The 27,283-nt window shown below is 35.7% G+C and overlaps 1 long non-coding RNA gene across 2 annotated transcripts in view; it reads right to left on the bottom strand.

Moving 5' to 3' along the window:
- LOC107397542 (uncharacterized) overlaps positions 1-27,283 on the bottom strand; it is a 106,767-nt gene that overhangs the window by 13,170 nt on the left and 66,314 nt on the right. For both annotated transcript variants that reach the window (XR_001574629.2, XR_010336291.1), the window contains exon 5: positions 17,891-17,967. This is a non-coding gene — a long non-coding RNA (uncharacterized LOC107397542). The remainder of the gene's footprint in view (positions 1-17,890; positions 17,968-27,283) is intronic.

The raw sequence follows: 27,283 nt of genomic DNA on the forward strand, positions 1-27,283 counted from the left end.
GTTGTGTGTTTAATGCGATGGACGGACAAAGAACGTTAATTTGATGCAAGGTGGAAGTCGGCCGTGTAATACGAAATGCAGCTCAAACTTGGTTAACTTTTAGTCACTCATTCTAATTACAATTTTGTCCGGTGGATGTTTTGGTCTAATCTTAGTAATCAACTATTAAAGAGGCGAGCATTTCCGTAAATGTTGGGGCTAGATGTATAAACCGACAATATACAACATGTAAATGGTTTGCAACAGCACTAAAACTGTTCTCATTTTTGCTAAAATTGTGCACTGCCTTGAGGGCACTTGCTGTTTGCACAAAACAGCGCCAGTGAGAAAATACAAGAAACAATGCCCTTTAATGGAATAAAATGCAAGAATACGAACGATCCATTAATAGTACGACTAACTAGTTCGCCGACAAAAAGCACTAAGTTTTGCCTAATTCATCGGTAAGGTTTTTAAAATATTCAGCACAATTAATGTCGATGTTTTTATTCACATCGGTACATAAATTTCTAGTTAATGAAAAACATAAATTTAAAGATAAAAAGCAATCGCAAATCCAATAATAATTAATAGAGAGTGTCCATAGTTATTTTTATAGGCTTTAAAATATAATAATAAACAATAAACAGTACGCATTTATATGAAATGTAATACAATAAAGAATAATTTAACTACACAGTAAAATGGATACTCGCAAATAAATTTTTAATTTGAAATAAAACTGAAATCCTGTACTTATTAATATACCGTGCGACCAGTTTCAAATTCGAACACACTTCCAACATAAAACCATCTTTAATTTTTGTTTATCTAGCTTGATATTAAAAAATTTTTAACTTGCCCTTGTTATCCAGCACAAATTACAAAATAATAAAAAACACCAAAACTGTTGGTAGTTAAGGATAGTGATTGCATTGTAGGAATGACTATTATAACAGTTGCGAAGACGTTGTCAAGTGGTGAACATAAATTTAGACAATAAGCTCGGTGTTCCGAAGCATCATTTGTGTGTCAAACATGTTGGGTGTCTTTTTCTATAACTGAAGTAAATTGTCATTGTTGTTTCAAGTACAACTTCAGCATCCATTCACGCCTCTGTGAACATCTCGTTGGCTACATGTGGAGAAATAAACAACTTTGGAGGGCCACAATAGGTTGCTCGCCAAGAATGGAGCTCAGTATCCATGTTTATTAATAAAGTGGCTCTTAATTTGAGTTATCTGGAATTGGCGTTCGTCGCATTGACTAATTTAATTTCGGAGATTGATTCTCGGACTGTGTGGGCAGATAATCGCCGGTCCTTTTCCGGTAATACCGTAGCAAATACTTCGGGGCCAATTGCGGGTCATGTAAACAAGGATATCTGTCCCGCAGGAGCGATTTCAGCTCAGTCATTGTCATTACACGATTCTAATAGCAAGTAACCTGGAGGCACGCTATGTTTAACGTTGATGCTGTCGGAAGTGTCGTGCTCAAATTTTCCTTTTACTTAATGGGAGAGAAATTACTCTCTTAATGAAAGTTCTCAATAAAACGGGCCAACAAAGCCGTTCCCATATGTAACGTAATCGAGGAGTGGAGAGGAAAACTCGTGGATTTCCATTCAAAAGCGGCGTTTTTATGGCTGGTTACAGTTGATTTCGCTTTTATGTTGTCCGACGAGGCAATTAATCATATTTATCTGAGGCAAACTTAACGCTGAAAAATAACGTGTTTCGTGAAAAATGTCTTTTGGGAAGAAGAGCGATTTTCTTAATTTCATATTTCATCTTTGTGTTTGAGGTGTTAAGAGTTGAAAAATGATATTAGTGTAGTTGGGTGTACGCAACCAGCCGCAAGACGTAATCGCATCATATTTTAAAGTCTCGACTCTTAACTACAGTTGCGCTGCTTGTCAGATTGATTTTCCTAATTTGTTAAATAAATTGTAGCAGCTGTACGTTTCAGAATGCTGAGTCCTTCATATCTACACACCTGGGATACGATCTGACACTCCTTGATCCACAATAAATTTTCATTAATTTAATACGAATATTTAACACAAAACGTGTTTTCAGTGAATGGTGCGGTTTGTAAGCCGATTATTCAAACGGTGGAGGCTCACAATTTCGTAATAAGACAGTAATTTCAATAATATGCCTGAATAACGTAAACTTTGCAAGTACACCTAGTAAGTTTTCTCACAATCGACGGAGTGTTAATCCTTTAAAGAAGTTAATCTGGATCTAATAATTTGACAAGGACATTAATTTTTGATCTGAAATATTACATCAAGTGGATTTTTAAACGTATCTGCCTGTTATTCTTACTAAAGAATGAACAGAAATTTAAGCATAAAGAAATTGTAATAATTGGGGGATAATGCTCAGCTGTGGTGTTTTTTGATGAATATTAAGACATTTTTCTTGAGCAAAATGTTTTGAAAATATTATCATTTCCGAAAGGGTAATCTAGAATTTATTTACAGAAGATGTGAGATTTGGGTTTATCTCTGCTTCAACAAATTTTATTTTGTCTTGTTTTTCTTACATTTACAGGCACTTTTAATGGCCGATGTTAGTAACACTAATTGACTATTCCAAAATACTATTACTTTGCGTTTGCTGCGGCGGCTTTAGTATTTTAAAAAGTCCAATTTATTGGTTGGAAAAAAGAAAACTTGGTGTCTGGCCTTAAGTGTCGTCCAGAGCGATTAAATTTCGGAGCTTCCCATCATTGCATGATTTATTTGCGGTGAGACACAGTCCGATTTCAATTAATTACTTCGGTAAACACAGACAAATTGGATTCAACAAATTAATCGAGTTATGTGTTTTTGTGCGGCAACATAAATTCCTATTTGCATTTAACACGCTCCAAGTGGTCGTAAATAAGCCCATTACCTTAATTATAATAACATAAACACCTGGCGTAGACCCTAAGTTAATATCAACACGGGAATGGCAGGAGAAGATGCTCCCCTCAGGTCTGGATTAGCATTCGGATAATCTGCGTGTTGTTACAAGTGGCATTGTAAACTCGACGAAATTATGTTAATGGAAATTGAATGCAGTGAGGGTTGCAAGCCGGGCTTCAGCGCCTGCATTTCATGCGTAAGCCGCCCTGAATTTAGTCCTATCACATATCCTAAATGTGTGTGGTAGTCGGATACGCGACCGATTTCGCATCTGCTCTGAATAAGTAATAATCCTATTACGAGAGACAGCAGACCCGACATCTCAATACTGATTGTATTCGACGGGGATTTTTTCAGGAAATCTCCACTGAGACACAAACTCCTATTGAATTACCAAAATCGAATGTTATAGGACCGAAAAGCTAAAGGTAAAACCGGGCAACGACTAAAGTTCGCAAAAATATTAATCAAAAAACTGAGTCTTTCAAATAATTCACCTACTTATCGAACTGCAATCTGAAGCAAAAGTTGAAGACAAATTTATTTTTAATTCTGATAAAGTTTCGAAATAATCCTCTCCGAGCAATTAAGTAGAAAGAAGAAATTAAATAAAAAGTTATTACTGCGTTGGAAAATTAATTTCGAACCGATTTGGCTTGAAACTATCAAATAAGTGGCAACGAACAGTTTAATTAAAATAACTTCGTTTCATTTTCAACCACTGTGCTGTGAATTTTTGAAAAAATACAGCGTTAGAACGCTTGAAAAGGATGAGGTGTTGGCGGTAAGTACGTGTTTATGACTGGGAAAGCGCTTAATCCACTTTTATTTGTTACAACTGCAAACGAATAAAATCAACACTCGGTTTGATACGTGTGGAATACGCCATTACATGGTTTTATAACGTCAATAATTTCAGAAACTACATCTGATACAAAATTGCTTTTAACTATAATTTTTACAATTCTGTTTATGCAATGACTTTTCCAATTTTGCTAAAATATAAACCGGAACAATAAAGAAGCCGTATTTTTATAATCGATATTTCCGTGATATGGCAGCACGAATGTTCCAATTCACTCATTTATTCAAAAGTGTAACGGTTAATTAAACGAAGCAATCCATAAATACGTCGATATTTCAAGTTCTTTTTGGTATCACATATACGACATAAATGGTGGAATTTTATTGCCTTTGTTTAACTAGTGGGTAAAAAAACATAATAAAGCAGTTTTTTTATTTCAATTCAATTAATTCAAGGAGAGCTCCTCCCAATAATTAAGTGATTTTCTGGAGTGTAAATAATTAGTTCTGGAAAGTCCAAGAGATAAACGATTTCTGCATAGTTACAGTGACGGCCTGGAATGTTTGATTGAGACTAATGGAAACGTTCCAGTAACACATATGAAACAGAAAACGTCCCTGACATTGTCAATACCGGAACTTGCTCGCATTTTGAAATGAGTGGTAATGCGAATAGCTGAAGTTAGTGCTGGCGGTAAAAGTGATTACAGTTCCCAAACGACATTTGATTTAATACCGTTTTAAACTACTCTGTTCGACGCGACTCCACTGAATAGAGGAGAATTTATGGTTTTGAATTGCAGTTTTAGTTATAATTGAATGACTTTTCGGCCGCATAAAACACTTGTTACTTTGTTTACAGCGACCTCCGGCTATTTATGTTCGAATAAATTGCCTGCATCTCAAGGTGCGTTCAAATGTCGCAGACTTCTTACGCAAATATTTACAAAGAGCAAAAGTAATCATTGAGGTCTTTCAAATATGTGATTTATGTTTCCACGTCAGGACTAAATTCTTTCGTGACATATTGTAGCTGCAACCTCAGGCAGTGAAGCTCACTTTAGATTCCATGTAGATGGAATAAAGTTGGATTGCTGTCATTCCAGCATGCTAGGTCTTATCCAATCTGTTTATTTCTACAATACTACGGCATAGTAAAAGTATTTGACTACAGAAAACTACAGTTTTTCACAAATTACGTCAAGCAAGTTGTGTATCCCGGCGCATCCACCATTTTTCACAATTACTATTAATTTAATTATAGAACATAGAGCAGCATTTACATAACTGTACTGATAATGAGAAGTACAATTTTAATAATTTTGAGTATATGACTGTGAGGAAAATTGCTGTGATTCCCTGGAGGTCTTCCGAGCGAAGAAACCATAACAGTAACAAAAAATACGTCTTCGGATATAAAAAGACCCTTTAGTAAACTTTAAAGCTGGGTTATGGTTGCAGAGATGGAACGATAAATTACGATATGACGAATTTTAAGCACATCGTAATCTGCAGTTCGTGATTCAGCAGGCGTGTTGGTGTTTGTGTCATAATCTCTAATTAAATAATCGCTGAGTTTTATTCAATTGTGAAATTGTGAAAGTGGACAATGCGTTGGGTCAGCTGGAGAAAGAGAGGCTGCATCAAAATAAAATTCGTCAAGTGTTCTTTAATATATTATTTATAGATAGTTGGGGCGATCCAAAGTTTTAGCGAGGAAGCGGCTTTTTGGGTATGGCTGTCACGCAAGTGCTGATGGCCTCTGGAGACGCCCTCAGCAAATCCTTTACGGATTTCGGATGACAACGTTTTTACGATCATCTCGGGATCCTCGAGCGGGCCTCACATTAACACCGCCCCCGTTTCCGTCGATTTTTTGTCGGTTAACGTCTACACAGCATCAAACGTTGATGGTCTGCTCGGGACTTTGCGCTTCGAGCTTTACGCGAAATGTGCCTTTTATTAGTTCTATATAAAATTTATATCGTGTGGATCTGATAAAATGAATATAACGAATGAATCGCTGTTTATTACCGGTTTTATTGTTCCATCAACTGTATGCAAATTTTAACTACATTTTCTGGAGCCCGATCTGCACCAGCGGTATTAGTAGTTCAGCCAAAACCTCGGAACACATTTCACAATTAAAAACTGCTTTCAAATCAAAAACTTGACGCAATGAAAAAATTTCCGCGCAACATGTCACTGTAAGAATAATAATTTATTCTGCAGAATGTACAAATAAAATAACTACGACAAACAGCAATCACATATCACCTGATTCATAAATAATATATAGATTTAATTAGCGAAATAATTTTGCTCAGTGTAAATTCACAAACAACATGAATAATGTTCCTAAATGTATGAAATCATAAATTTATCACATTTTTTACTTTACTTTTATTACCTCCGGTAATAAATAAACAAAAAGATTAATGTTTTTATCTAGATACATAAAAAAGAAACTATACAAATAGTGTATTTAAATATTGTCTTTAAGGTGCAAAGTAAGTTAAAATCGAAAAAACGATGCTCTGGTATTTTCCTGGCATTTTAGTCCGTTTCCGTTGTTGTCTTATTAAATAAAAGCCGGATATTTTTAGAGTTAATTATTTCTGTTACGATGTGCTCGGTCGCAGCTAAAGCCGGTCTTACACAAAATGAAATTTGTGAAATTTTCCGCAAACATTCATTTTGTCCGCTTTGATGTCGTGAGCGCCGCATCTGCTTTCGGTGGCAAAATGTCGTTTTTTGTGTGAGTTATGTGTGTCCGCAAGGTTGGTTTGTGATATAAGAAACTTATTTCGCTCAGGGTGACTGTTTTATAATCACGTTATTGTGGCTTGTGACAGACAGAAATTGTGATCCGGAATTATGACGATGATAACCCGGAGTGATCCCGGCTTATTCGCAGCTATTGTACCGTTTGCAAATGGCCGCTGGCTAGGCGAAATTAGATTACCCGCCATCAGCAACTTGCTGTTGATGACGAGAGCCGCTCACTCGCTAGATAAATCCGACGATGGCAAAAGACGCATCAAGCGAACACGACCAAGACAAACCGATGTCAAGGCAGACACTTCTACCAAACGATATCTGCACGAGATGCGATTGCTGAAATAAATGTACGTTCTTTGTTCTATGAGATTTCCGCCTTTTGCCACACCAGGGGCGAAATATTTTAAATTTGGAAAAGTGGAAAAATCACTTTTTTCCATTTATCGGCAAGAATGGCTGGAAATAATAGGATATCCCGCGGTAATATCGTCACCGGGAAAATATCCAAAGGGGGTTCCACCTCCAAATGCCAGTCACAGACTCAAAAATTTAAGATGTTTCAGTTCAAATACCGTAAAAACAAAATTCTAAGTGTACAATAATCCGAAAAAGCTCCATAATTAAAGATACTGGATTTTTTAGATTACAGCTGCGTTTCTGCTGCATATTTTAAAAAATATTATGGTACAATACAGGTTGTGTTTATATTAAAAGACACTAAAGTTATGTTTTTTCAAATGGAATACCGTATATTTTTTTGCATTTTTGGATGCAGTTTTTCACACTGATGTTTTAAACGCCAAATTGTTATTGTCGATTTGGTTAGTTTTTTAAACAATTTAATTTTTTGACGAAAACAACGTGTATAAAGTATGAGAGATTGTCAGATTCATTACCACACGATCAAGTATGGCGTTAGGCCAAGAAATAATCTGAGAAACAACATTATTCATCATCGTAACAATAGGGAACAGAGTTAAAGTAATGTACCCCGGCGCATCCACCATTTTTGTGATTGTAAATAGTTTCATGTGATGTAAACCTTTTTGAGTTTAGGTCGTCAAAGTGCAACTCTGTCTGTTCCTAGATTATTTCCAACTTCCAACTTCAGAGTTACAATCCACTTTGATCAGACGTTTAATTAAATGTATGGTAGTTTTCCAATTGTTGGCAGTTTTCTTACATTATGTATAAATTTTGATCGTGAAAATATGTTTGGTTCTGGATGTTAGTTATGTTTCAAATCGAAAAAAAAACACAAATTTGCTCCTTTGTTTCGTTAAGGTCATGTGTTTTTATATTTATAAGAACTTTATATTGTGTTCGCGACTTCTCCCTTTTTGTGTATGCGTATCCACTTTGGAGTAAATAAATATTGTAGAAAAGTATTAGGTGGTGGGTGTTTGCGAAAGATCATAACCTTCTCCTCGTGCTGAAATATGTAGAAAAGTATTAGTTAAATATAAGACCGGCTGCAGCGATTCCACCTGATTAGATTTTAAAGTAATCTTTTTCGAATTTGTAGTCTCCCCTCCCACGCCGAACGCGCATATTATTCTACTCGAAGAAGTCGAAACGAGGCGCTAGAAATTCTCCGGTAATTGCGATCCGTTCATAGAGCAACAAAATTCGGATTGTTAGCTAATTTCAAATTCAAATTAAATTACTTAATGTTTTACATCATTTCCGTCATCCGAGCCGCTGTTTTGGCAACATCCAAACCGAGTTTCCTAATTACGGTCAGTAATTAATGTAGTTCTCACTGTGGTCCCAAGTCGGTCAATCGCACGTCCCCTCCGTCGCCTTTAATTTCGCAGGGATACGGTGGAATTAATCTATCCTGTGTCTATCACCGAGGCCGTATGTTCAAATTACTAGAAACGCTTTGAGTTTACTGCTCCGGAAACTCAGCAGGGCTTCTTGAATTACAACTGCCGCGGATCAACTAAATGCAACCATTTGTCTGATTTTACCTCAATGCGGCCTTAGAGACAGACTTTTCTTACATACACCATCGCCGCACATAAAAATACCGCTTCATCATTCTCTAAATAAATATGTCTTAGGATTGCAGACGTTTCTTTATGTTTGTTATGAAATTTATTGTAAGTGCGGAGAAACGAACGGCTAGGAGGAAATGGATTGGTGCGTGTAACACGCTCGTGCTTAATAGAGGGAAAAATCGCCCAGATTTCCCCTAATGGTGACGACTATGTAAGTCTGTTTTGACGTAGGTGTAGGTATTTTTTGGCTTAAGTGTTTTCGAAAAATTGCCTGACTCCTTGTGGTTGTCGTGGCAGATGTTCAGTTCTTTCAATTCCGAGGCTCTGTTTATAAGAAGAAAATTGGCGTAAAATTTTTCCTCTATTGAATCATGAACTTTGTCTCTTGGAAACCGAGAATCGGAAGTCAGCACCGGATCTAAGCATTGTTCTCCTCAGGCATCTACAAAGCCTGACTGACCTGGCGTAATTTGGGAGTGGAAGTCCCTAATAAATAAAAAGCGCCGATAAGGCGTGAAACAGACAGGAAATAGATAAAAACTAAATTGATAAATGGGCAAAGAGGACAATAACACAAAAACTGTGTAATAAGAGAGACGTAAGAGATTTATGGACATGCCAACACATGACAATCGACCTAAACATTAATTCCGGGACTCCGGGAGAGGTCTTTTTCTTACTATCGGTTCCCGATTGACTCTATTGCATTCTTGATTAGTAAAAAAAGCCCTCAGAGTGGCCGAATTAAATGATACGAGACGGATAAGGTAATCCAGAGCAAAAAGCTCACGCCCGATTTATTACCAACACTAATGCCATTTCCGGAAGAAATATATGATTGTAATAAATTCACAAACGGGAGATAAGTATTCATTAATATCGGAAGGTGATTCATTTTTCGGGATTATTCTGGATCTGTCACTTAAATCATCTTGAATACATGTAGGCATGTCGAGTCCGGAATCAATTGCTTGGCTGTCTGAAAAGAACACCAGACATATTCGCCGACAAAAAAGTAATTCGACTGTCACATATTTAACGAGTTTTATTCTCGGACGTGGAGCTGGAAGATTTTTTCATTTTAATAATTTGCGAACGAATTTCAATTTGTTGATCGATTTGGCTGTTTGTATCTCGCAATGTTCAAACTCAAACAAAATAACAAAAATCATTCAAAAAGGTTGGACGTTGCGATAAGTTTTTGTGGAAATTTAAAGCGGTCGACTTTCCTGCCAGATTCCTGAATATCCGTTTGAGAAAAGCGCTTCGATTTTCCCTCTTCTTCCTTATCTTATTTATCATATCCCTGCGGAACGATGATGGCGAATGAACGTACACGGATGTTTTTTTAACGAGGACGTATATTTGTTCCCAGTTTTCAATTCGTGCATGATTCTCGTTCAAGTTGAACATTTGTTTTGACAAGACGCGCTTAAATTTACGTTTTTTAATCTCACCAAACCAGGCAGAACGAATATTTGCTCGCATCGCCGATAGACAAGTTACAAGTTATTACATCAGAAATGTGGAACAAGTTTCATCTGAATTATTTAATGCTCGGGGCATGTTTGCCTGTTTGCTGAAAACATTATTTTATACATGCTTTCTGACTACGTGTTCCACATCAATAACCAACACGCCCACAGTGTGACTCCGACGTGCTGCTGGTCAGCGAGGAGCAAGTATCACCTATTCTTAGAATATTAGGAATGTATTAAGAAAAAACCAACACATTGTTATATCATATTTTTAGCAGAATTTTGTTGGTAAAATTAAAAAAACAACTGTCTTTACAGGTGGAATATTTGGTTTTTAGTGCAGTACACAAAATCAATAGTATTAATTTTTTGCATAATGGTCCTTTGGCGGATGTAAGCGGACAAACAGGGTCCAATATTGTCGAATTCGAATTTTTGTCACAATGTGCGCCCCCTGGAATCGCTTTTAAATTCATCACCCATAATGACCGATTTTTGCGTCGCATTTACGTGGAGCTGAAATTCCGGTTCAGCATGTCCATTGTGATTTGAAATTTATATCTTCATTTAAATCTTATGGCATACACGTGCCACCCTCGGCTTCCGATTGTTGACAAACAATGTGTGACAGATGGATGTCAGTCGACGTGGGGGTGGACACGCGCCAACCTGGACCATGAATGTGTCCTGATTAAACCCATATGGAAGTACTGTGTCGTAATAATCGGATTATATGGTTCAGGCCCTGCGCAAAGTCAATAGCCGGCCGAGCCTGACTTTAAACCGCAATAAATATGCCGCCTAATATAGCGATTCGAGCACTGCTATTTTTTCATTCAAATAACACAAATTCTTCAATTTATTGTGCGGCTCATATTGAATATTGCAAGAAGTGGTGCCGAATTCTTGGTTATTATCGGGTTTTGCGTGCGCCTGTGAATCGACTCTTCGAGATAAGTCTCGAGAAGTGACGGTCTTTGGGAGAGACTTAGCCGTTTTCCGTAAAAGTGGATAGGAACTCTCCTGCGGTTTATCTCTCGGGAGACACGCAGATCACTAAAAGCCACGTTTGAGAGTATTTGGTGAAAGAAGTTGTTCTGCGTCAGTTACCGCCAAACACTCAGAAACATGCAGAAAATGCCATTTAAATGGTAATCGGACTCAGCGTACACTGACACAATTCTACATTGGTGGAGTACAAGATGCAACGTAAAACTATTTAAAGAATTCGTTTTGCTCATGCTTTAATTACCGACATTTCCGACAAACTATCTTTTTCTTAAAGCTTTCTGCCTTTTGTTTATACAGATTATACAAATTATTTTATGTAATAACTTTGAATCAGATAGTGTTATGCTGTAGCTATAACTAATTGGAATTTTCAAAAACGATGGCATTGTTAATGTTGGTCATTTAGTTTGGAATAACACACATGATAATAAATAACAAAACACAATGCAGATTTTTAATTTTGAAAGCAATTACAGGTGTATATCATTCCATGAAATACCTAATTTCTGTAATTTCACTGTATTGATAACACATTTATATTTCCAAACATCAGACAATAAATACGAACAGTTTTTCAAATTCTATATCGGGTAAAAAGGCACTTTGCCACTTATTAACATAAATTCGTTTTGAATTTTGAAACAGTTGGGTTGATTTTTTTTTGCACCTGACACTCCTGGAAAACATCGTTAGAACGTAGAATAAAGAATGTTTTGTTAAATTGAATACACGAATAAAAAATACTACAATGCCACGAGTGCTAACCCATTTCATTACTTTACCTAACATTGTCAAAAAAACTTTTTTTTATCAAAATAAGATGCACAACACTAATTCGACTACTTAACTATTTTTATGTTTTTAGAAAAAAATAAATTTCTGTGTGGAATGCCTCATATTTCTTAAATTTATGTTTTGCAGCTATAAATAACAAACTTTCCAACATTAATCTTTTCAGGAGGGTAAGACCCTTTTCTATGCGTAGCATAAACTGTAAAAGACAAATCGATGATTCCTTCCTTCCAGCTTTTTTGCTTTTTTTAAACGTATCTATTATGTGTATGGCCGTTTGCAATTTTTTGTTGAACGAATTTGGTCACAAACTACATAAAAGCCATCCAGAATGTTTCAGCTGGCAATTCTGCATTTTATTTTTAAATGGTATCATTGGACCAACTAACACCAATTCAATAATTTTATTTGGTTCTACGTTAAATATTTGCGAAGCAAAATCGTATTCGAGCGCAGTTATTTTGGAACATACTACAGTCATTTATTTAAATTATTTATTATCTTATTTCTATTGCTTCAAGTTACTTCAAGTTAGACTAACTGACAAACTACAATTTGAAATTACAAGTTAGAAAGTATGTATTTTTATTTGTTTTCCAATTACGAGAGTTAAGAGAGTTTACACATTGTTGAATAATAATTTTTGGCGTTTAAACAATTTGGGAATAAAATCAACTTTTACTCATTTTTAATGTGGTAAAATTTTATCTTTGATAAAAAATTTATCATAATTTTGCTGTCTCTTAAGACCGGTCTATAGAAGTATCATTAATTTAATCCGCAATTAAATGCCTGATTAACTGAACACCTGACCAAATTCCAAGAATTCACTTTTAACAACGAATGAAAATTTAATAAAGCATTCTATAAATCAGGCCTTTAATTTTTTTATTTCACGTTATATGAGCATAAATATAACTTAAGAAGTGATTCATTTCAACTTCCTACAGCGACATACAAGAACGAATTGTTTGTGCAGTTGATAAGATGTCAGTGAGTGATTTTGCGTAAAGCACGTATTTTCATTTTGCATTTATAAAAGAAATGGCTTTGTCACTCCTTTTACGTGAAAAGACAATCTCTGTTCGTTACTATTTGAATTGAAACAATAAAGTTTATGTTTTTCTTCCGATACTGTTCCGATGACCCGCTATAAATAACTTTATTCTTCCTCTTTTTTTACTGTCTGAAAGGAGAAGTGGTGAAAGCTACTTGAAGCTCGACGGCTGATGTCAAAACTCCCTCCAAGTGTTATTTTTAGTCCTATTTATGATCGCTTAATTCAATTTTCAAAACCAGTAGTACAAAAGGATGATCGTTTAAGGACCACGAGTATTTATAATGTACGCAAAAGTATTTTTGAATTTGATAAAACAAGTTCGGAATTAATTACACGGGCGTCTAAAATTTTCGTTTGGAGCTTCGTTAAGACTGCCGAACGAATTTTGATTTATGATGAGAGGCAGTCATTCCACCTATATAACATTTTCTGTGATGTGAAACGGCAGTAATTTTGATTGCCTTATTTATTAGGATGGAAGCGTAGACGGCAAACCGTGTGAGCTATTTGATTTCGGAATAATCGAATCAATAAGCATGTAATGTGTCTACCCAAGTAACAGATAGCGCAACACTGACAAATGGCGACAGCAACGCCATCTCGCCAGTCGCACATGTTGTTGACACAAACTATTATCAGAAATGAAGCATGAGATATGCGTTTGCATCGAAAACGGATAACGGTTTACTCTTTTCATTTTATCCAGCAGCTTGATCGGAAATTGTGTTATTGGAAGCTTCCATGCTTTTTCAGGGGCGCTTTAAACACACATTATGTGACCGAATGGAAAAAACTTGTTACAGGTCTTGTAGCGAATAGACTTACTTTCAACAACCATTTCCAATTTTTTTTCTCAAATTATTTGCCAGAATGCTGTATAGTGTAAATCGGTGTTTGTCGCAGGAATTTTCTAATAGTTCACCTTCGTCTCGTTTTATTTCAGCCGTAATATAACATGGCAGCACATTTATGAGAGGCATTATTTAACACGGTGCATATCTCCACACGCGTGTTAAGTAATATGTTGCAGTGACAGATGGGTCACATTTCAGGAAACGCCGTTGCATAATCAAATGAAGTCTTCACAAGAGTTGCACGTTTTCACCACGTGTATTTACGAAAGCACGATCGATACTTCTTCCTTCTATTATTACATCCCCAACTCATTTCACGACATGTACTGAATATTTTATTTTTCGTTTGCCGATATCGGGATAAAGCTGAACTACAAATTGAACTAATTTTAACCATTTTTTAAGGGCTTGTCCCTGACTATATTTGGCCTGACTACGCTACACATATTTCTCTGCCAGTATTACCGACGCAAACTTTGACATCAATGGATCACATTATCTAGTTGAGTCAATATTAATCAACCGTGTATCGTAATAAGTCAAGTTTATGTAAATGCTCCCCTGACTGACAGTAAACCTCGTTTGAACCCTAATAGCAATAATGAATAGTTAATCTTCCACTAATTGATTATGCAGTCAGTCGCATTCTGCGGTTTCAATTAATTATAGAATTCTTTACGTAATTATTAGTGGATTATATTGATTCTACTGTAGTTTGCACTTTGATTTATTAACAGAAAACTATGTGCCAGAGATCAGAATTCGAAAAGTGGACTAAAGTCGCGAGGACATAATGGCAAAGAGGAAGTTCGAAATTAATGCACTAGACTAATTTGAAAACTTTCATCTTTCGTGTGCCAACTACAAAGTTTTTCACTCGAAGAGTTTAAAACTATGAAATTAATGTCCAATAATTCTGACTTATTGCTTTTTAAGTAGGTGAAAACTAACTTCAGGAAAAGATATACTTACCGAAGAACTATAAAATATGTCATTTAGTGGTAGGTATTACTACCACTTGTGGTTAGCAACTTTTACGTGCAACTAAAGATAAGGCTCTTAAGATCTATCATTAATTTTTTTTCATCGATATTAAAACAGTTAATGTACATGATTTACAAATTTAAAGTTATAGCAGTGTTATTCAAAACAAAACCACAAAAAAACGTTCCTGTTTATTTAGTAATATTGCTGCTGCCTCAAGAAAGACAATTATTATAAAAAGAGCAATTTTATTATAATTTTTATGGATTTATTTCAAGAATAAAACTGACATTGTTTAATTAAAATAATATTCGAGTGGTTTATTCTTGTGTACCTACATTGTTTTATATTATCTAAAAAGGATCATTGAGCTAAAATAAAAAGAAATTACTTAACAATATTATTATTCGAAGGAGTGGCCCGGCGCCTCCGCCATTAATACATCGAAGTGGGTACTATTTTCATTCTCATTTTTTTGTTTTATTTAAGGATCGTATACACATCAGAATTTGATAAATCTATAATTTTTACAAAAGTTTTTAAAGTGAAACCACGAAGCTTTTTTCAGTGTCAAAGAATTTAATTTTAAACAGTTATTCCAATACAGAATATTTTATGCCCATTCTATAAATTAAGAAAAGTGTTATTCAATAACTTTTGTGAAAGATTGAACATAAGGATCTGCCGCTTTGTTCAATCAATGTTATTAGAAATTCGATACTGTATCCCGTTGTTCTTCGATTTAGACACAAATGCAGAATCTATTTGTTATCTATTTGCCTAAAAAGAGTGAGTGGCGGTATCATTTAGAACAAACTGCACTTGATTTTGTTGTCGAACTGGAGCTATAACATCCAGTTGCGGCAACTTTCCACATTTCCCAGTTCTCTCCAGGCATTTAACGTGACATCAACCACAAGTTGCTGTAACCTTTCGGTTTTGGTATCGATTAAACTTCCTTCTGATGCCGATTTGCGTGGTGTTTCTATTTTAAAGCGGTTAAGGAGCGTGATTGAAACTCAAAGTGGTTCGCGGAAGGTTGCACTATGTAGACGTATAAGTGAGTAGCGAGTAATCACTGCAATTTGAATTTAAGTTTTATGGTGTGCTTCGTGCCTGAAAATCCGCTAAGCTTCTGCATAAACTATAAAGAATAGGCGGTCGCACAGCCCGGTTAAGCCCTCTGTAGAATCGCAACGATTATTATAGCCGATATTCTTTTTAAAGATTATAAAAGTTTCCGATTGCCGGCCGGAGTATCGACACATATAAACGGAAACCGCCGTTCCGCTGAAGCAATAACCCGTTATCTGCGAACTCCAGAGCTGCCAACTTCACCAATATAAAGTAATACAGCGGGTGACAAGCTGCACTTTTATGGCGGATCGTTTGTATTTTAGAAAACGTCCGTCCGAAGTTGCGCTCTTGACGACGGCTGCCATATGCCGGCAATGACGAAGACTGCCATCATGCGAGGATGACTTTACAGCTTATCAAAATTTTTATATTTTTCACTCGGCGATATTTGGAAGCGATTGCCGGTTAAGTAATGCAGTTATCTCTCGACAAACAACTGCTGCGTCTTGCGCGAGCTTCGACTTGATCGAGTTATAACAGGAGTAACTCTCTTTTACATTATATTGAAACTGGGTGTAGAAAATTCTCTTCTATTTTTCGAAGATTAAATTCTATTTCATATCAGAAATATCTGTATTTGCAGCCGGATAAGATCAAAGCAGGAATTCGCTCGCGATGGCTTATTCAATTCGCTATCATTTATCAAACCTTTATTTCCAAATTTTGTAAAATACAAAAGATTTTATTTTCGTGTTTCCTTTATTTACAGCCAAATACGAAAACTAAAAGAGGTAAGCATATAGTGTGAAAACGATGTAAAATCCATATTTATAGGTTGTAGGAGGTCCGCGGAGAGCAGAAAAGATCTAAAGAGTGTGAGGACGGTAACGGAAAATGGTACTAGACAAGATGTAGCTGGAAGGGTGCATATTTCCGCTTCTAGTCATGTGTGAAACATTGTTGCCGTGTCGGCCGGATCCGGCTTAAACGGAGGAGGGAAATAGCTTTTATAAAATGCTCCACTGGACAATATAACTCCTATCTGCTACGAATACACCACCAATAAAATAAATATTCATCGCGTATTTTGTATCTGACATTTTAAAGGATCTAATATCAATCACTTTTTTCTGCCTGGGTTATCCATATTTTTCTTTTCAAATTGTTCCCGGATAATACAAGCGAATGACAAACTTATATTCTTCAGGTTGCTACATTTAGGCGCTCAAATAAAAGCGTGCACAGCTTTATTCCGTCTTGAAAACACCGATCAATCGATACGAACTCTGCTATTTATACCGCATTTCTTGATAAGTTTGGTTGCCTCCAGCACGTGAAGTTACGTTCAAATTTTAAGTATTAAATGACAAAATATGCGCATTTGCAGCATAATTGGGCCGACTTAAGACAGTTCAGGTCTCGTAGGTTTGCGTGCTTGTTTACAGGATGAAACCACCGACTGAAAGTGTATAAAAGAAACACTTCATAAATTTCAAATTCAGGAGATAAAAAAGTGTGTTCCGTAATATGGGAAAGTTTGTTAGATACGAGCTGCAAAAATGTTTGAAATTTTGCCTTCACAAACTCATGATTTTGTAAAAAGATGGCTGCTTGTATCAATTTTATGATGACAAATATTTAGGAAAGAGATTGTGTTTGTACAAAATTTATTAAGGTTGTATCAACAAACGACGCTTTTACTGAATTAGTATTTACCAACGCTGTTTAATTAATGTTAATTATTAAATTACAAGAGGTAATTTGATACCCAACTGTTTATCTAGTTATTTCGCCAATACGTAAAAACTCACTCTCCGATATCCAATAAAGTTTGTCCTTTTATTTTCGGGATATAAAGACATGTCGTGTTTGCTCCTCGTGCGCTATCAAAGTTAAAACAGTTTAAAAGTTAATTATTGGCTGAAATTTATATCGAATCCTGTATCGAAATAACTGGAGCTTAAATTCAGTGGTGCACTTGAAACTTTTCACTGCTAACAAAAAACTCTCTTCACTCCGAGTTAATAACTCTCACAGAGATACCTAATTCACTTTTATATTGTCAAACGTAGTTCTCCAAAACCATACTTGTCCAGATTATTTATTTATGCAGCGGAATGTCATTATTTTTATTTGACAAGAATTTTTACCTTCTTTTTCCCGCCGATGGTAAATTGTTGAGGAGAATCGATGAAATTTCAGCCAACGGAACATGGAGGCACGCGACCTGTAAGAAAAGAATTATGATTTCATTAGCGATATTACAAAACCATTATGAAAATGGAAGATCGCTAACAAGCTTTTTAGTGAAAGCGTAAGACTAATCTCTTTCATGAAAAAATGCAAATTATTCGTCGGCACATTCGGTAATTGAACTAAAACAAATACGTGTTTTAAATTAATTAAATAAAAATATGAAATAAAAATATGAAATACAGTTCATCACTGATATTAAATTTTCAAGTTTTAGTTCCGAAGTTTTACACGTACATGTGTGTGAAACTTGGTTAAAAGGATTTAAATCTGTTACAACTTAAATGAATTTAACAAGTTTTGTAATATTTAACACATGAAGTAATTATTACAATTGTACGCTACTTCAAAGGGTTAACCAGGACGGTACCTTCTGAAAGATCAAAGAGCTTTTAAATGGACATTTAAGTGAGTTTATTTTAGAGATTTAAACTGAAACTGGGTGGACTTCATACATTAAATATTCTTCATTATAGATAATAATGCAACAAGTTTAGTTTTAAAACTTTAAGAGGACTTTAGTAACAATATCACTGATCTTAATTTCTCGAATTGCATTAATTTGAAATGTTAATTGTTTAGTTGTTCAGCTGTGAGGTAAAAATAAAATTATTTCGACTTGTTCAGTTAAAAAATTTGAATAAAAAAAAATAATGAAAATTCCCAAATGGAGCAATAAAGTTCAAGTAGACGATAAATGTGCCAAAGTAATATTTTACAAAAATTGTGAGGAATGCCTGAATGTTTATTACAAATGAAATTTTTCTGAAGAAGTAATTGGATGGTTTCTTACATTCAATTATCTAAAATATTTGCTTATTTTTTATTTCAGCCAAACACGCAAACTGAATTCAAGGGTATAATTTCCTCTTTATTGTTGTACTACTGTGTAATTTAATCATAAACCATTTAAAATGATAAATGCGGTGTTGAAACCACCGGATTACATTTGAGATCGTTGGCGGGCAAATTCAATAAAATCAATATTTTGCAAATTTGCTACGCTCAATACGGCATTAAAGCTAGCATCACTTATAACTCGACATCGACACCTGTCACGGGGGTCTTGCCTGCATTTTCAAATATTCAATGAGTGTTCTGTAGGCGCGGATAAAAAGATAACAGATGACGCTCTGTCGCCGTCAATTAGGAATTAGGTGTCTTCTTCCAACTGACGGATTGCGGGATTATGCCGACCCATTATAAAAATGTATACACGCTCCGATGGTAATTTATGCGACGGGAATAAATCATCGAGAATCAGCCACGCTCTAAACGCCGCCTCCGCCATAACTACACACTTTCCTTTATTCCAGCCACGGTGTGCCGGACAAGTAAAATATAGCCTCTATCGAATCTACATAAATGTTTATTATACAGCGCAGGTGGTTGTTTACTCCGACGCAAGGTTAAACGATTTCTAAGTGGATACCTTCCAACGTCATCCGTTCGCAATTAAGAGCGAAAACTTTATTTTGTTTTAATGACCAGACTATTTCGCCAATTTTAGGCCTCTGTTCTGCACAAATGTGCAACAAAATTGCCGTTTCGGCTTCAGTTTAATTAAAAAATGTGTAAGTAAAAACGCCAAAAATGGTGGATGCGCCGGGCTAGCACAAAACGTACGCTTAAAATGGCAGTGCAGAAATTATGAAAAGTGATAGTAGGCGATAAAAAAAGTAAAACTAATTGCGCAACTTGCCTTATACAAATATATAGGCTGGTTGTGGTTACTGAATAAATAAATTTAAATTTATTGCGTAATCTTCAACTTCACCAAAATCTTTTGTAATTATGTATGGCTTTGTTATGACTTCAAATCAGCGGCTATTAGCCAAGTTAAAGCAAAAGATGCAAATCTTTTTTAGCATTTTTAGACAACTTTTCCGACGCTAATAAACAATGGGATAAGTAGTGTTTCTCTGTACAATCACCCCTTAAATTTTTTTATACATATTTTGATTACAAGTTCTAGAATACTATTGCAGAACAGAATGTATGCACAATCGGGTAATAAATATGCTGGTCACTCGATGACCTGAGGTCAAAGCAATGCATGTAAAATCAGCTTGTCCACTGGCATAGGCTTCATAATGCTCAATGAAGCATCGCGTAAGCCCCCACAAATGCTTTGAGGTCCCATGTTCAATACACTCTAAGTGTGATCTTATCACCTTGATTAATTGCTTGGCATTCATCAATCTAATTACATGAAGTTGTGCAGAATGCACGCAACTGGTCCAATTTAGACGCATAATTTTAATAGTAGTAGATTTAGCTATTTATTTAATATGTTTGCGTGGGAAAAGCCAACCCTTCATAAATCGTTTCGAATGTCAACAGCTTGGGCGCTTTTAATGATCTACGATTAACGCAGCAATGTAATATTTCAAGCGGTATTTATGATTCTTACGAATTAATTTTGATGGAGAGGCTGTTGACAAAACACGTCAAAACAATACTTTTATACAGTTAGAGTAAGTGTGAAAGTTTGCGCGGGCGTTGGTGGCGTAATATCAAAAATGGGTTGACACGAATGGTCTCGCAACCAAGAAACAAGTGCTTCATTAAAGTATGCAGAGGCCCTTAATTAATTGCCCTCAACGTGTGTACACAGAACTATTTGCATATTTCAGGCATCGTTATCTGCCTCTGCCCGAGACATAAATTACTTAATTATGTTTGTGCAATAAAATTAGAGGGCCGTACGGAAGATACGTACCAGAGCGACGTAATTCGAGGAAACAAAGCCAAGACGCTGGCATAGATAGAAAAGCGTCGACAAGAAACCGCTCCACAAAGCGAGGACGTTGCCGGCAAAAAGGCAAATGGCGGCAACGGACGCCAGCCGTCGCCTTCGCCTCAAAGGCCAACTGCTACAGCATCAGGTAACCACGGCAACATTGTCACGCGACACCTCACATCAACTTGCCACATACGTATAGTCGTCATTAACGCCGCGACGCTCGGCGTCAGCTTGCCTTTACGGCGAGATGCGCCGTTTGGTTTGTTGTTGCGGTTTTAATTGAGGACTACCGGAGGTGCACAATGTAGCGAGCGTTTTGATTTTCATTCAAGATAAGGCGCCGACATTTAATACACGCTATCTAATCGCAATTAAAGTCATTGCAGAGGGATTTGGGAACCTAACTATTTGCCAAATCTTATTCCGTTAAAAATTAATTACCCATACAGACTGTCTGGTCTAAAAGGTTCAGAAACAACGCGGTCCAATCTCTCGTACTTTTTTGAAAATATTTCTGGGCTCAATTAGCATAGATAATAAAAAAATAATTAAAGTTACGTCAAAAGTAAATTATTTACGAGTTACATCTTTTAAAATTTGTTAAAATAATTCAATTGACTCCTTTCGGAGAAAATTTTAGAGTAGGTGGGGACCAGATCTCCAAAAACATTTTTTTTTTCAGAACCCCTGTATCGTAAAGTCTCCCTTGTCTGAGTTTGAGGAGGTGTAAGCAAAGTTTATACCAAACAACAAAAAATAAAGGTGACAATGACGCGGAAAGTAGTAAATTTAATGGGTTATATTTAACATTTTCTTTTGCCAACCCAATAAACACCAAATGTAATTGGTAAATGGCACTAATATAATAAAGTATAATAAGTATAATAAATTAATAAATATAAATAAATGAGCAAGTAAATAATTATATCTTATAGTGTATGTGTATTGTTATTTTTGTTATTAAATATCAACACCGTGTGTACAATCATTGTAAAAATGTACCACTTACTGCATGGTCCTCACAACATGTTTATCTCATTTTTTTTAACTTCTTCGCTTTTGTCGTAGAAATCTGTTAAAGTAAATTGCTAGATCAAAAAAGAGCTAAACAACTCAAAATTGGATGGAAAGACGCAATGCAGACTATACTGACTTTTTTATTTTGCTTTTATTTAACTTTAACACATTTACTGACATGGCATACCTACTAATTTGTTTGTAACTGCTTATTCACGAAAGGAATACTTTAAAATATGGAAAATACTTTGTATAAACTAAAATATATCGCCATTTAGACAGCGCTGAAGTCTATTGAACTGACAACTTGTAGTCGTAAAATTAAGTTCCTAAAAAAATTATCGCTTTTCAAGACAGATTTGTGTAGAAGCGAGGGTGGTATAATGTCTGATAGGAATGTTTAGTTTACTCGTGTGTGTTTAATTTTTGGAAAAAGTAAAAACTAACTTTTTTTCTTATTTTAATGCTTTATTTTGTATTACTGATCGTATGCTGTTGTAAATCTGGCAAAAGTTAAATTGATAAATTTCAATATCTCATTTAGAAACTACTTAAAAAATTAGTTTTTAAAACTCATTATTAGATAACTTATTTTTCATTTAAGAAATGTCAAGTGCCATGCGTCGAAATAAATTTCTAATCTAAATAGAGATGTTGGTTGACATACAGAATGAGATCAAGAGCAGAGTGAGCTACCTGGCCATGATCATGACTTTGAAAGAGTTTTTTGTGACTGCTTTGACAAAACTTCTGAAAAAACCATAAATATGCTAATTTTTTGGTATATTTAGCAAAAAATACCTAAAAAGTAATGCTTTGTTTAACTTTCTGAATAATATCCTTAAAATAATACAAAAATAAATTGTTGATTGTTTTATCCTCGACATAGAAACAACAGATCAGATCTTATTTAAGATCATTTGAGTAAAACATGAAAGTTTTGCTATGAGTTCTGGACTTTTTCGAGAAAATGAGGTCTTGTCTCAATTTAAAATAAAGATAATATAAACACCTGTATTGTTTTGTTACCTGCCCTAAAATTACTTAAGTTGTTTATTTTTTAAAAACATTATTTCGCAATATCTGCTTATTTTAAAGTGACTCGTTACATTAACCAATTTAATTAAATTCATACCTAGGCAAAGCATATAAAAACTAAAAAAATATAACAGGCGTCAAGAATAACGATCTAATTTGTTATTAAAATTTTCAAGACACAAATAAAAAAGTATAAACCTTATTGTATTAATTTTTTTATTTTCCACAACTTGCTAGAAGCTGAGTAAAAGCCCGCATCCTATTTTGCTATTTACTAAAACTGTTCAGTTGTTCACCATAAGACTAAATAACTACTTAACGCAGTGAAACCGCACTTGGCGTGCCCTCACTGCCTCTCGCTAATAAAATAGACAGTGTTAGTGCTGTGGTATTTTGATACCAAACTGTGTGTTTCCACACACGTCATTCTGCGTCACAGGCCTCCAATTGTGTAGACATAAAATAAATGAAAACAGAGCATGATATACATAAAACTGAATTTGAAACGGGTTGAAACTCGTTATGCGAAACTGTTTGATTTGGCCGATGTCAAACAATGCTACATGCAAAACTGAAAATTAACGTAAAGTCGTGAAACAACCTTTTATATAAAAAGTAACAGTGCAACTCATTTTTAGTTTTCCGGTAGTAAAATTGCTTTTTGCTGATGCTCCAAGGGCATAAAAAAGAAATTGCTAAGAACGATGATGTAGCTGTCAGGTCATCACGCTCGCGAGTTTTGTTAACATCATAAAACGTTACTTCGTTCGTTTGCTCCTTGAAAAAAGTCTTGGCCGGTCTAATGCAACAATGTGCCGTGATTTTTGCGGAAATTGTGCACCGTATTGCTGCTTATGTGAGATGTCACCCTGTTGTTTCAGGCAACTATTTACCGGCCTGACAAGTTCAGGGCGTCTTTGAAATCTGATTGAAATTCAGCAAGAGTAAAATAATGTCATGTCTTACACGGCTCGGGATTTCGCTAGGCAGTTTCACGTGGAGAGTTGAGATATAGGGGAGAGGACGGGGGCTGTCGTGTTCGATAGCTGAAGATTGATGCTCCTTATGGATAAGTTACGTCGCCTCCGCGAACTGCGAACCCGTCAAGCATTTAAGGGTGGAAGATGATTTTTTGGCTTGAGACAGCACAAAGGCCGGCTTCTTTTTCTTAATTACGTACGCCCGATGGGCCTTTTTAGCGGCCGTTATTGATTGTGATTCGTGGAATATAACGGAAGAGAACGAGTCAATACATTTTTCTGAAAAATATCACGCCGAAACAGGACGCACAAATATTGCTCCATTCCTCTTTGGACAGTTCCATTAATAACGCGATTGCCACAGGACAATTCTTGTGTTAAAGGTGCGCATCGATCAGGTTCAGGATAGGGGATAAAGATGCGACGATATCGCCGTTTCATCAATTGGAACGGCATATCCGGGAAAAGGGTAATGATAGTGTTGTTAGCGTAGTCAGTTTACGGTGACGGATAAGTATTGGTAATAAAAGCAATGACGAGAATGCGATACTGGTATAGCAATTTCCTTTAAACTATTTCTATGTACAAAGTAGTTGACACAGTAATTTGTATCCTATTTTTCTGCCCTACCTTTTTCTTTAAATTAATAATTTTTTTGTCTTCGCTTGAAGCAATCACATAATGTATTTAGCTAGAATTACAGCCCCAACTATTTTTTCGTTTTCAGTACCGTGCTTTGTTCTCACTCGATTAGTTCACGTACGCTTCTTGTTCAAATTATTGCTGATTCTTTGAACTTTAAATTTTATGAAAGCTTCATATGAATAGCATTTCACAAGAAGCCCAACAACACTTTCCACAGGCGAATATTGCTTTTTTTCAACAACACAGAAATTTATGCTACTGTTGTTTATTGTTAAAGTAATTTCACCAAACTAATACAATTTTACTTTTCTAAGAGCACGCAAACTTTTGACGCTTTTTTCAGTGGTGCACAAAATGCTGCTTAGCAATGCTTCGTCAATTGTTTCAAAAGGTGACTGCTCAAATTTCAAAATTTAGATCAAAATTTTAAATAAAAAGAACATGTTTTAAATAAAATTACATTTTTAACTTTGCTCTTAACTGAAAAATCACTTCTAAAATATGTCACGATACAATCTACTGGTAAATACATAACGATACAATCTCCTGGTGAAGCGAAATCTTTGATTTAGTAAAACCCCAGCTGATCAAATTATAAAAGTACAATTTTTGTTTAGCTTGAAGTTAGCTAACTTTTTTGTGTTTGTAACTAAAATATGGTATTAAAGTAACTTATAAAATGGACCTTTAGAGTGTCTAGAAAGCGTAGATTAAAAGTTATAGATGCAACAGCATAATTTTATTAAGAACTACCGCCAAACGGGCCTACACTTCACTATTTTCTATGATGGCATCTTAAGGCGTATCGAATTTCGGCGTAAGAATTGCTTTATGTGTTGACGGTTCATTAGGTTCGGAAAATTCGAGGAATTGTATTTTCGAATGAGGGTTGATTGTAGCGTGATCACATTAGTCGTTTAAAACTCGACTGTTGAGAAATCGCGATAAAAAGCGGACCGTGGATTTATTCAGCTGAGAAAAATCGTATTTGAGAAATCGAATATCTATTGTTATCTTTTTTAGTTGCTATCCAATATTGTCGGGTGAGACGAAGGAGCCCTGTTGGAGGGATATCGTTTTTATGGTGAGGCGTCGGACCCTGTCGTCCATCGCTCACCAGACAATATTTGAGCCCTGGTCCGTATTGAGGGCAGCGCAGCTCCCGATAACAGAGCCTCTAATGGACCCGTATTAAATATCTGCCCTTGCTTGCTTGCTTTCTTCCTATCATCTTTCATCATCTACGTCATGTCACATTGACGTGCATCCAAGAAGTTTGGTTTTATCGGAAGGATTCGATGGACGTGAAAAGCACGGCTTAAGTTAACTCGCGTCGTATTGTGTTTGGAAGATTCTTTCTGTGTGTTCCCAACAAATACTAGATAGATCAATTTACACACCACTTTAAATTCACTTAACATCGATTATGTTACACGCACTTCGGCTTGTTTGGGGACAAAACAGCAAAAGTGTTTTGGAACATAATACTGCAAACTTTATTTCTGCCTTCTTCTCGCAGACGATTCTACTCCAGCGGTTCATTACACCAGAAAGAAAATTCTGGATCAAGCACTACCAGTAGACCGATGCAAAAAGCTATTTTATTATTTGTTATCTTTGTTGATTTGGACCATCATTCAAACTATCTTGGACGTTGTAATAACTATCTGTGTTAGTTTGCTGTTTCCAAATAATTGTCGCTCATTTAATTTAATGTTGATAACTCATTTAATTATTTAATGGCATGAGGCTGAACTGTGCGCACTTTCCGTATCCAAACATCAAGCGTCAACATCTTGAACAAATACGTTGTAATTTGCTAGGCAAAGCGAATCAGTTAAAATTGTAGTTGGTAATATCTAATTTATTTAGTCACCGTGTAGGTGGATAATCATCAGTGCTCCGTCAGCTTCGGAGTTGGTGTCATATGTGTGAGCAATCGGCAAAAAATGCATTAGGAAAAGCACATGACAGGGGGTAAGAAGGAGTGTCGCGCACGAGCCGCAATCTTGAATGTAATAATTTATCGGCGTGAATTATTGATGGTAGTCGTATTAGAGTCCGATATATACGACTGTGGAGCCGAATGTTACCGAACAACGATGTTCTTTATGTGTAAAGCATTGTTTGTTCTCACATAAAACAGATTATGGCCCCGTCTATTCCCACCTATATTTACGATATCACATCGATATTTTAGTTGGCCCGAAAATTGTGATTTATTCATCTAAACTGACTTACACGACGAAAACCATTTATCTCTTCCTTGTTTTGGGGTTTCATCACTTGTGTGTACTAATGTAAAAGCGATGCTAACTTGAATAATTTATGAACCGAGCACCAATTCACAAAATTTGACAAAACTGCATTTGTCCCCCAAATTAATTAATTTCCAGAAACGTGTTCCTACGTAATTATCGGGTGAAAAATCTGGTTTTTGAATCAATAGTATTCCGCCAAGCCTCCATTGAACGACCCTAGCGTCGAGATGACGTTGCAAAAGCTGGAAGACTGATTGGAATATCATGAATCATCTTTGTTATTGATCATTCTTCAAGTCTTCAAATTACCACCTCGTTTCGGGTTACTCGAATCAATACCGCTTTTTGCATTCTCACAGTACTGAAATTTTAACACAGTTGTACGCACAAATGACATGCTTCAGTTTGCAATGATAAATTATTTAAATTTGTATTTAAAGCTCATTACATGCAACTGCCACCAACTTTATGAATTATCTATTCGTGCAACCTCTATATTGTCAACAGTTACTGTCACTCCATATCCTCATATCTTGTTTATAGGCTCGTGTATGACTGATAGCGCAAATATTTAGCATTTGCAGCAAATTGAGACCATGCATA

This window comes from Tribolium castaneum, chromosome 1 (assembly GCF_031307605.1).
Source record: "Tribolium castaneum strain GA2 chromosome 1, icTriCast1.1, whole genome shotgun sequence".
Classification (NCBI taxonomy): domain Eukaryota; kingdom Metazoa; phylum Arthropoda; class Insecta; order Coleoptera; family Tenebrionidae; genus Tribolium; species Tribolium castaneum.